This window comes from Somniosus microcephalus, chromosome 3, assembly GCF_052327205.1.
Source record: "Somniosus microcephalus isolate GS21.2 chromosome 3, FLI_Smic_1.0, whole genome shotgun sequence".
Taxonomy (NCBI): Eukaryota; Metazoa; Chordata; class Chondrichthyes; order Squaliformes; family Somniosidae; genus Somniosus; species Somniosus microcephalus.
Genome location: NC_140989.1, coordinates 53,177,724 through 53,189,762, shown reverse-complemented (window position 1 = coordinate 53,189,762; position 12,039 = coordinate 53,177,724). Strand labels below are relative to the sequence as shown.

General features: G+C 38.4%; 1 long non-coding RNA gene across 2 annotated transcripts in view; it reads left to right on the top strand.

Moving 5' to 3' along the window:
• LOC147121066 (uncharacterized) overlaps positions 1-12,039 on the top strand; it is a 427,228-nt gene that overhangs the window by 368,070 nt on the left and 47,119 nt on the right. The window contains exon 3 of one of the 2 annotated variants that reach the window (XR_015076321.1): positions 6,209-6,289. This is a non-coding gene — a long non-coding RNA (uncharacterized LOC147121066). Of the gene's footprint in view, positions 1-6,208; positions 10,792-12,039 lie in introns of those variants that run through there. The other variant, XR_015076320.1, reaches the window with a different exon arrangement.

Here is a 12,039-nt window from a genome sequence, read left to right as displayed (position 1 = left end):
TTCACACTCTCACTCCCTCTCTCACACACTCTTCATACTCTCACTCCCTCTCTCACACACTCTTCATACTCTCACTCCCTCTCTCATACACTCTTCGTACTCTCACTCACTCTCACACACTCTTCACACTCTCACTCCCTCTCTCACACACTCTTCATACTCTCACTCCCTCTCTCATACACTCTTCGTACTCTCACGCTCTCTCACACACTCTTCACACTCTCACTCCCTCTCTCACACACGCTTCATACTCTCACTCCCTCTCTCACACACTCTTCATGCTCTCATGCTCTCTCTCACACACTCTTCATACTCTCACTCCTGCTCTCACACACTCTTCATACTCTCACTCCCTCTCTCACACACTCTTTGTACTCTCACACTCTCTCTCACACACTCTTCATACTCTCACTCCCTCTCTCACACACTCTTCATACTCTCACTCCCTCTCTCACACACTCTTCATACTCTCACTCCCTCTCTCACACACTCTTTATACTCTCACTCCCTCTCTCACACACTCTTCATACTCTCACTCCTTCTCTCACACACTCTTCATACTCTCACTCCCTCTCTCACACACTCTTCATACTCTCACTCCCTCTCTCACACACTCTTTGTACTCTCCCTCCCTCTCTCACACACTCTTCATACTCTCACTCCCTCTCTCACGCACTCTTCACTCTCTCACTCTCCCTCTCTCACACACTCTTCATACTCTCACTCCCTCTCTCACACACTCTTCATACTCTCACTCTCTCTCTCACACACTCTTCACTCTCTCACACCCTCTCTCACACACTCTTCATACTCTCACTCCCTCTCTCACACACTCTTCATACTCTCACTCCCTCTCTCACACGCTCTTCATACTCTCACTCCCTCTCTCACACACTCTTCACTCTCTCACACCCTCTCTCACACACTCTTCATACTCTCACTCCCTCTCTCACACACTCTTCATATTCTCACTCCCTCTCTCACACACTCTTCATACACTCACTCCCTCTCTCACACACTCTTCATACTCTCACTCTCTCTCTCACACACTCTTCATACTCTCACTCCCTCTCTCACACACTCTTCATACTCTCACACCCTCTCTCACACACTCTTCATACTCTCACTCCCTCTCTCACACACTCTTCATACTCTCACTCCCTCTCTCACACACTCTTCACTCTCTCACACCCTCTTTCACACACTCTTCATACTCTCACTCCCTCTCTCACACACTCTTCACTCTCTCACACCCTCTCTCACACACTCTTCACTCTCTCACTCTCCCTCTCTCACACACTATTCATACTCTCACTCCCTCTCTCACACACTCTTCATACTCTCACTCCATCTCTCACACACTCTTCATACTCTCACTCCCTCTCTCACACACTCTTCATACTCTCACTCCCTCTCTCACACACTCTTCATACTCTCACTCTCTCTCACACACACTCTTCACTCTCTCACACCCTCTCTCACACACTCTTCATACTCTCACTCCCTCTCTCACACACTCTTCATACTCTCACTCCCTCTCTCACACACTCTTCATACTCTCACTCCCTCTCTCACACACTCTTCACTCTCTCACACCCTCTCTCACACACTCTTCATACTCTCACTCCCTCTCTCACACACTCTTCATATTCTCACTCCCTCTCTCACACACTCTTCATGCACTCACTCCCTCTCTCACACACCCTTCATACTCTCACTCTCTCTCTCACACACTCTTCATACTCTCACTCCCTCTCTCACACACTCTTCATTCTCTCACTCCCTCTCTCACACACTCTTCATTCTCTCACTCCCCCTCTCTCGCATTCACTGCTCACGCTCCCTTTCTTAGACTCTTCTCACTCTCGCACTCTCATCCTCACCCTCTGCCTCCCTCATGCACAGCTACTGACTCTCTTGTCATGCTCTCGTGTGCATAGCTCAGACTCACGAGTATATTTGAGAAATAGAAATTTTCAAAGTAGAACAATTGCCAGATAGTGACTTGTCTTTAATATTCTGCATGGGATACACGGATTTAGAGTCGATTTAAAACAAGGGATTACCAATCGCAGAATATTTCTTTAAAAAAGTGGAGTACTCTCTGAATACCTATTATCTCAATGTTTTATTTACTTTACACGTTAGTTCATTTACTTTTTTCAGAATTGCGCTGTAGGATATAGAGTCTCCCTCATCCTAGCCCCGCCCCCACATATAATGTTATTATTGTATTTTGAGAACCCCTGCCAGGAAATTGGTTGTTTCACTGATTTTAATGGATGGCTGCATAATATTCGACTGTAAGGCAGCCTTCAATATTGCTCGGCATTTGTTTAATGTGTTCGTCAAAAATGTTTTATGAATCCCTTTAAAATATAGTTGATCTGTAGTTTCTGAATGAATGATGGCTGCTAGATGTTTAAGCATTGCGAGGTGCCCACTGATCAGTGGACACTATGACATTCCACGTTTCACGGTTCAAATTGCGGCTGATCTGGCCTATAAACTGCATCCAGCTAATAGATAAATAGTATGAGTTTATCTTTTGGAAATTCTTATCATTGATGTTAACATGACACAAACCGAGCAACAGGTTACCCGTTACTGAAATTGTTGACGTGAATTCATACCAATTGAATTTTATTAATAGCCATATTAACTGACTTTTTAAAATCGAATAATCTGTTCTTTGAGAACGTTGGACTACACAACAAAAAATGGCATACAAGGAGAATAATGGGCAAGAACAAGCTCTGCCATTGAATGTGTAAAATTAAGTCCACATCGATAAGCAAATAGCGATGCCACTCACTCGCCAAATTGATAAGCTCAGCTATTTGTTATCATTTTATCAAAAGATTATGCACTGATGTGATATAAAGATTATATTGTGTTGTCTTCTGCTGTGGACAGTCCAGGAAATATGTTTCCTAACAGGCTGTTATTGAATGTGATAGTGGGGTAATTCCAGTTTTAAATTGATAGGGTTTTTTTTCCGTAATGGATTTAGTTAACTCCATGCAGTTGGTTGTTTAAGTGCAACCTTTGCTCTGCTTAACTGTATCCTTGCAGTTGTTAAAAGTAACATAATGCATTTTAAATATATTCATTGATAAAAGGAATAGAAACACACACGCACCTACATATAAAACGTGCCTTATGATCAAGGTTGCTATAATTGAAGGTCAGACGCACACATCGTGGCTAACTCCTATAACTAGATTTTGATATTTAGGAAGATATATGTTACTCGATTATCTTACAGGATAATGGCACAAATACATCATTCACTGAACTTGTTATTCCCGAATGAGAAACGTCTGTCGAATATCATATTCATCTTTATCCCGGTTTGTCTGCCACAATCAATACCGATAAGGAGGGCTGAAGGCTGAAAGGAGAGACAGTCAGTAACCTATGAGCAGTAGCACCGCGACAGGTACAATATACAGGATTCCCCTGATCAGTGCCACTGGCAGCTTTCAAACAACTGCACCTCTACCAACAGCTCGCTGACGATTGCGGTGTGGAGTCGTTATTGAAATGTGTCAGCTGAGATCAAATCACAGTTATCGTCAGTGTATACATAGCTAGGCACCGGGAGACTGCGCGTTTAAAACGTATTTATTTACTTATATTTTCTCTGCGTGCTTGTTCTCAAAAACATTCTCATTGTTACAGCCTCGCAAGGCTGCCAAAACATCAACAAAAAATACTGCAACTCTCTCTGCCTCAGTGCAGAATGGCTTAATCCAAACTCATTCTTTACAACCGCAACAGGTCCGCTTGAGCTGGTTTGCAGTCACACAATGCAAAAGAATACGGGGTATATTTAAACCAGAAAGCAATTTGGAGACTTTTTGTGACTGGCGGCAGTGATTTCTGTCTCTTTATCTCTTTAGATTGGTGGAAGGAAGCAGTACAGATAACCGTACTGGTCAAAAAGGTTGCGCTTGAATGAACGCGACGTGCTATTGGCATCGCGGTTTTTTTTTCAAGAAAATATTGGCAATCAACAAATTTCTGCAAAATTCAGCTCAAAATTGGTTTGTAACTGTGTGAGGCATTTTCATTTCACAAGAATGTTTGGTAGCTGTAACATTCGTCAATGAAATGCATAACGTTTATAAGGAACTGTAAAAGAAAAGTAGCGGACATTGAGCATTGTACACATACTTTCTCAGCTAAGGTTTGCATAAACCTACCCAACTGTTCCTAGCCAATGGAAGGAGAATATACTTTTGATAGATTGCTCCAAAGACTGTAATGCGCTGTTATTCAGTTGCTTATTTGTTGTTACGTTGATTTTCCCAGAACTTTTATACATTACTTATCTACATTTAGTACTACTGTCTATCAAAATACTAATGTTGGATCTACTGTACTAATACAGAACTAAATTATAATATAACCTAATTTCGTAAGTTCAACGCCGTTAACATCTTGCCCTAATATCAGTGACCTATAGACGTCTATTACGTTCCATACGGATGATCTAAAACATAATGGCTTATAGACTTAATGAATGCCTTATATTAATGCCCTTTATATAACGCCATGTAGACTTTGTTATTGCTTATCAATGCGCCTTAAATCATTGTCCTATAGTTAATGTTCTGCAGCTTACTTTAATGTAATATAGACATTTTGCTCTACATTAATGTCCCATACAATATCCTATAGATAATGCCTGATAGGTTATATTATTGTCCTACAGATTATGTGCCCTACATTAATATGCTATAGATCATGCCATAGGAAGGATATTAATATACCGCAGGCAAGTTACCCATGTTTCTAAATTGTTGTGCTGGCTTATAATAGCCTGAAGCGACAGATTGACAGAGAAATAAATTAAACAGCAGAGTTTTGATTACATTTATGATCAAATGTTCTAAATGTACAAAAAAATCCACGGGGCAATGACACAGCGGACAAACACAATAGTCCCACTAGCACCATTGCCAAACCCCTGGATCAGTCTCTAGGATAGTCCATTGCCCAAGCCGCTCAGTAAAGGACGCTCACCATAAGGTACCATCCAGACTACACCATCCACTGTTTACTGTGAACCCATTATAACAATAGAGCAATTGCAATTAGAATTAGATAATCTTAAATATATATGTTTGCTGGATGTTGTAATATGTGTGTTTGCTGAATGTTGTAATATATACGTTTACTGAATATTGTAATATATATGTTTCTTGAATGCTGTAATTTTTGTTTACTGAATGTAATGATATATATGTTTGCTGAACACTTTAATATATACGTTTGCTGAATATTGTAATATATGTGTTTGGTGAATGCTGTAATATATATCTGCACCTCTGTTACAACAGCTAATTTATGGGGCAGTTCGACTGTTCTGGATTAAAGAATCACAACTAGGCGTTTATAGCTAAAACGTAAATTCAATTATTGTTTATTTTTTACTTAGGATTAGTAACGTCTGAAAACTTTATATGTATGTAATATGTACTTTAATGATCTGTTTACCTTTATTTGTGTCTTTTATTATTTAGTTTAGGTTCTCAGGTTAAATCGGAAAGTGTACAAATCTTAATAATAATTGTCACAAATAATAGCAAGGTTGCTGATTAAATCTTTCCTTCAGAGTATCAATTAATTCATCTTTGTACTCCGACCGGTACTTCATTTATGTCTTACCATAGGTTTTTGGTGAAACATTGTTTCTTTTTGAATTAAAAGGGTTTATCCTTTAAAATGTTCCTGTGAGTCTTTCCTGTATACAAAGAGTCGTGGAAACTGTTAAGTTTAAAACAAATTGGGGGGGGAGGGGAGGAACTGTAAGGTCAACATAAATTATATTAAAAATAGGTTTCGTTTATTTTAATTTATGCTTTCTTTTACTTATAATCTGTTTTGATTCACCTTATAAAATATTTGAAATTTGTTTTCTTAAAGTTTAAAAAAAATCTGAAATCTTATTCAGTTTTGTTTTTAAGAATCTAAGTTTCACTTCCATAAAGAACAGCGCAAGAAAAGAGACGGAATTGTTTGGGTTTTGCTTCCTGGCCGCAAGAGTCGAAGTAAAATAAAGTCAACAAAAACAAAAGACACTTGTATAAAAAGTCTTTTTCCTGAAGTCGATCAAAAGATTTTTTCTCGTTATTTTTGATTCAGAAAAAGCTAATAAGGCACGCAATGTCTTTTCAATTGTCGAATGTCTTTATTTCAGAAAAGGGATTACCGCCAGGAAACAGGGGAACAAAAGAAAAAATGGCAGAAGTTTTGGTCCCAAACTCACGAAAGCCGGAAGGTCTCGACTTTTTGACGTTATTATCGCGTTTGTACAAGCCTGACTTTATTTTGTAGACTAACCCGGGGTCTCAGACTGATTCCTGGAGTGTCACCTACATCAGAAACTCCCACAGCCCATCCCAGACAGCAACCTACTTACCAATATATATATATATATATATATAAATAAACACTGCTGCATGTTGCATGTGTTCAAATTGCATTGCAGGGTTTGTATGACTTTACAGATTGCTAACCGTCAGAAAAGTAATACACATATACAGATATATTCAGAATGTAGCTATTTTGGATTTTCAGAATACATTTCAGGAATTATGTACGGTTTAATTAACACTTAGTGATATGTTGGTTCCATAGTTAATCTGCACGGATACCTGTTAAACTCCTCTATCTTTCACTTCAATAAAACAGAAAGTAGGAATACATTGAAACAATTTTCACGGCTTGTGGTTGTTTTCAAACTGATACGAGAATTAAATTTATTTCTAAAAATATGTAACTTCTTGATTAATGTATAAGTTTCTGAAATAATTATAATATTTATCGTAATGTTTTAAGTTTTAAAAGTTTGAAGTGATACAAAATATTAAATGTTGTGTTATGCATGTATATCTTCAACCAATATTAATTTGCAAGCTCATTAAATAAATCATAAATGTTTCTAGAAGTTACTACAGACATTGGTACAGAGCGACCAAATGTATTTATTTTTATCTAGGTAGCTAAAATCTGTAGGAGGTTCCGAGTTTATTAAAATAAAATGTACTCAAAGGCTTTGCAAACAGTTCGAGAAATGTGGTGATAAGAACTGAAAACTTTAAACCCATTACTGTATTCCTTTGTCTTAAGATGGCATGTTTATTAAATCAGTGCCTGCTCTACACGATGCGCGGGAAAATAGTAACGATTTAGCCGCTTACTTATTTTCTATTGAAATACAAAATATCTCCACTGTTTACTGGAAATACATGCACAGAAAATACAGACACTAGAAACATTTATAGTAAACGCCTATACAAAATCAATCAAGAAGCAAATAAAAGCCATTCAAAGGGGAAACGGCATGTTTAGGTACAATGAGTGTTGAAATGAGGTGCAACCAAGCATGTCATTCTGAATTTTAATTTTGTAATATGTCTAACTGCATAGATTCATGCAAACATACGTTTAAGTATTGTGCTTTCCAAACTAGTTGTAGACGGTCATGCAGATTTGTCCTGAAATTTTTATTTTTAAATAATTAAAAAGATGCATAGACGCTTTATCTGATTGTAATATAAAATATGTATAGAGAACAGCTGTTTGTAACAGCCTCTCCCATCGTTCATTAGCAAGTGGGACTGCTTTATTAATTTTAATGAATTAGTGAGTTCCTAATGTCTGATTTAAATAATTATTTATTGATGTCCTGCAATGATGGTATATCAGAACCGAAGTTCGTTACTTTTCTTTTAGGTATTAGTTTGTGCCAGACTAGACTGATACATAGTCGATAGTTCGCAGTTTAAACAAAACATTTAAAAGTGGCTTTTACTGAAGTATTAAAGACCGGCAGCAAAATTCTGGGATTTGTGAAACAATACATACACTTTCATTGAAAAGAGTGTTTTTAATCAGTTCTACTGACAGAATTTCTCAAAGGTAACGGTGATAGTGCAATAAATTTAACTTACTTTTTTAATTAAGATAGGCCTATTTTCAAACAACTTACCCCTGATTATTTTGATCTTGTTTTATATGGTCAAGTGCAGACCACGTTATGTGCTGGTTCTGACTTCCATGTTTCGTTATAAAATAAACTTCATATAAACATAGCAAGTCATTGAGTGCTTTGAAAGAGCTTGATAGCGCTGTGATAACTTGACCAAGTTTCATCTTTGTAAACAGCAGAACAAGTTGCCCGAAGGCCGGCCATGAGCCGTTCGGTGTATTGTGTTAACAAACTGAAGCTACTGTTTTAAATGTGTGGCCAGGACAGTAGTCGCGGTTTAGTGTAAATTACATTGCCCTCCCTGCAGATAGAAATGCAAGCTTGCATTCTCATTCTTATTAGCTCGAATGCATTTCCAATTTATTTCAGCAGTGTTGTCGTGTAAAGACCCCACGGTGTTAAAACTGGGGATTTTTTTGTAATGTTTTGGACTTCCCGTACAAAGCAAGTCCCTTGCCTGCCCTGGAAATACGCAGTCTTCGTGAGGCTCGGGGAGAAAAAAAAAAGAAACAAAGCTGTTAATGCGTCTACATAACGGGTCTGATCACAAAAGGTCGTTGTATTGTGTGAGTGTGGGGTCTGTTGTCTTAAAATAGATTTACGTTTAAGTTACATAAGAGATGAGTCTGAGTTGTGTGTGTCTGACTTGGTATTTACTTTTTAATTAAGGGAACAAATTGGTGTTTGCTATTGAAAGAAGAGGGTAAAGTGTCATGTAAAGGTAATGGGAAGTTGCTGGGAAGCAGCTGGGTGGCGATGAGGTCTGGTTCAAACTGCGGTCAGAGCGGCTGCCATCTTTTGTTTTCCTTCTTCAGAATCCACTTCCTTCCTGCAGGGGATGTGCTTAGCCTCTTCGCAGCAGCTTTCTCCCGACTATGTCATCAGCCACCCCGAATGTTTGTTTTCCTTGTGTGAGCCCTTGCCAAACAGGAAAACAACCAATATCATTGCGTCATCAAGCAAAATACAACTTCATTCCAATATCATTCTTTCACTCAGTTTCATCTTCTAGTAATTTCAGGTTTGATGGAATAGAAGTTATGCTACATTTTAGTTCGTGTTAGTTATATATTTAGGAAGTTCAAAAGACTTAATGTAATTGCTCTCTCAATTCGAGTTTCCATATAAACCAACAGCTCCACGGGCAATAAATAGACTGCCGTTTCCTGTCTACGGTATAGATCAGTTACTGTGCGCACACTCACACAAAGTGTTGTCTCACCTGAGAAAGCGTGCCTTTAAAAAGAAGCAAATAAAACAAAATACTTAATTGTTGACATCTCTGTGTGGAATGACTACTTCGTCAATTTCCAATGTGCCTGTTGCCACCATCACTACATCATGAGAATGATATTAGTCAGTGACAGATCATCAAACTCTGACAGGGTCTGTGTATTACCTACAAATATGTCACCAAGGTGAAACATGGCATTATGTACCATTCATTGCCGAGTACTATATAGTCGAATGCAGCAAAGTATAATTGTTTTGCCATCAAGCTATGACAAGATATACTCGTATGATTGCTAAGCAGTATATTATCAAAATGTGACATACTGAAACACAGTATCTGTGAGATTTCGGTCATATTTCATCAAAGAGTATAATAACGTGCATATAAGATTGCAAAGTAATATAGCTAGCATTGAATAACAGTGCCTATGTGTTACTGCTGACTAACAGCGTTATTAAATTGTGACAGGACATACATGTAAAATATACAGTAATATATCTTTAAGATGTGATAAATATATTGTCCAGTTACATTTCATCAAAGTTTGACATATATTATTGCCCAGTTGTAATATGTTGAAGTGTGGCAGTGGCAGGTATGCCTTATTAAGCAGCAGTATGTCGTCAAAGCACGGCAAGAGTAAGATGTATGCATATTACCCAATAATGTCATAAAAATCTGACAAGATATATTTTATTACCTAATGGTGCAGGATTTGTGTATTACCCAGCAGTATGTCTCCCAACTGTGACAGGACATAAGTATTTATTCTCTGGCAATGTTGCCAAAGTGTGACACAGTATATGAGTTATTATCAAGAATGTCAAAAAGCATGACAAAATATACCTGCTATCTCCAGTAATATGCCAACAAACTATGATAAAATGTTATGCTATCATCCAGTAATATGTCATTAAAGTGTGATAGAGTATAACATTATTATTCAAAAAATCATCAAAGGAAGAGATGCTTGGTATTTGTGTTTTTCTAGCAATGTATCACTGTAATCTGGCAGAATATATACATTATTACCTGATGATATGTCACAAAGTGTGACAGGCTATAATTGTGACTAAAAATGAATATACTTTTTATAATAATATACTATGAAAATATAACAAGTTATGTGCTAGTTTCCAGTAATATGTGACAGAGATTTGAATTTCTATCCAGTAATGCTTCAAAGGTAAGAGTTAGCCTTTGGCTTCCCATCTCTGAATCAGTGGAATATGGTCTCTACAATAGCAAAATACTGCGGATGCTGGAAATCTGAAATAACAACAGAAAATGCTGGAAATACTCAGCAGGCCAGGCAGCATCCGTGGAGAAAGAAACAGAGTTAATGTTTCAGGTCTGGGACCCTTAATATGGTCTCTAAATGGGTTCTTGCATCTGGGTGGAGTGACCTCTGGCTCAGTGGTAATATTTCTACCCCTGAGTCAGAAGATACTGGGGCTGAGCCCCACTCCAGACAGCCCTGGTGAGTGGATACTGGAATACGGTCTCTAAATATTGGGCTGACATTCTATCAGATACTTGTATCCAGATGAAACATAGAAACATAGAAGATAGGAGCAGGAGTAGGCCATTCGGCCCCTCGAACCTGCTCCACAATTCAATGAGATCATGGCTGATCATCCAAATTCAGTACCCTGTCCCTGCCTTCTCCCCATATCCCTTGATCCCTTTAGCCTTAAGAAATATATCTAACTCCTTCTTGAATGGTGTGACCACTGGCTCAGTGGTAGTATTCCTGCCTCTCAGTCAAAACGGTTTGGATCGGACCCCACTCCAGACAGCCCCAGCAAGCAACAGCTGGAGCATTGGCGTTGAATAAGGGACGGATGTCCAATGGGGCTACTTGCATCCAATTTTTTGGCTTCCCTGTCATAAAGGGTAGGTGGGGCTCTTTAGCCTTGCACAGGTTGTTGATTCAAACCCCACTCCAGAGATTTGAGCACGTAATCTAGGCTGACAGTTCAGTAGGTGCTGAGGGCGTGTTGCACTGTGGGAGGTGCCATCTTTCTGATGAGATGTTACTCAGAGGCCCAATCTACCTTCTCAGCTGGAAGTAAAAGATCCCAGGGCACTATTGGAAGAAGAGCTGGGGAGTTCTCCTGGTTTCCTGGCCAACATTTATCCCTCAACCAACACCTAAAAGCAAATGATCTGGTCGTTTATTTTATTACTGTTTGGAGGACCTTATTGCCCACAAATTGGTTGCGTGTTTCCTACATTAAAAGAGTGACTAAACTTCAGAAGTATTCCATTGGCTGTAAAGGTTTTAGGAGGTCCTGAGGGGCTATATAAATGCAAGTTCTTTCTTTTAGTGCAAGTCCACCTAGTGGCTCACTGTCTAATGTTGTTATTGAGCAGTGTTCCATGCCATGGAGTGTGATCTGGAATAAGTATCATCAAGTAATGCGATTAAAATGTGACAAAACTATATTACTATCCAGTGATACTTCATCAAAGTGAGACAAAATATAGATGTTATCCTATAATGCCAATAAAATGTGACAAACCATGGGCTATTGCCCTATAACATGCCTTCAAAGTAGGTTAGGATTTCTCTCCATATGTCCCGAAAAATAACCCTCAAAGCTGATTTCTTTCTTAAATTTTACCCATTACAAAGAACTGTTCAAAATGTAACACAAATGGTAGGCACCAAAATTGCATAAATTCTCGATAGGCAAAATAAAGTTAATAAGGTCTCCTTTGAGTGTAAACATGAATATTTGGATTTGAGATTTCTCACTGTAAAATTACCCATTTAACAAATGATATAGTTTGCTAAATG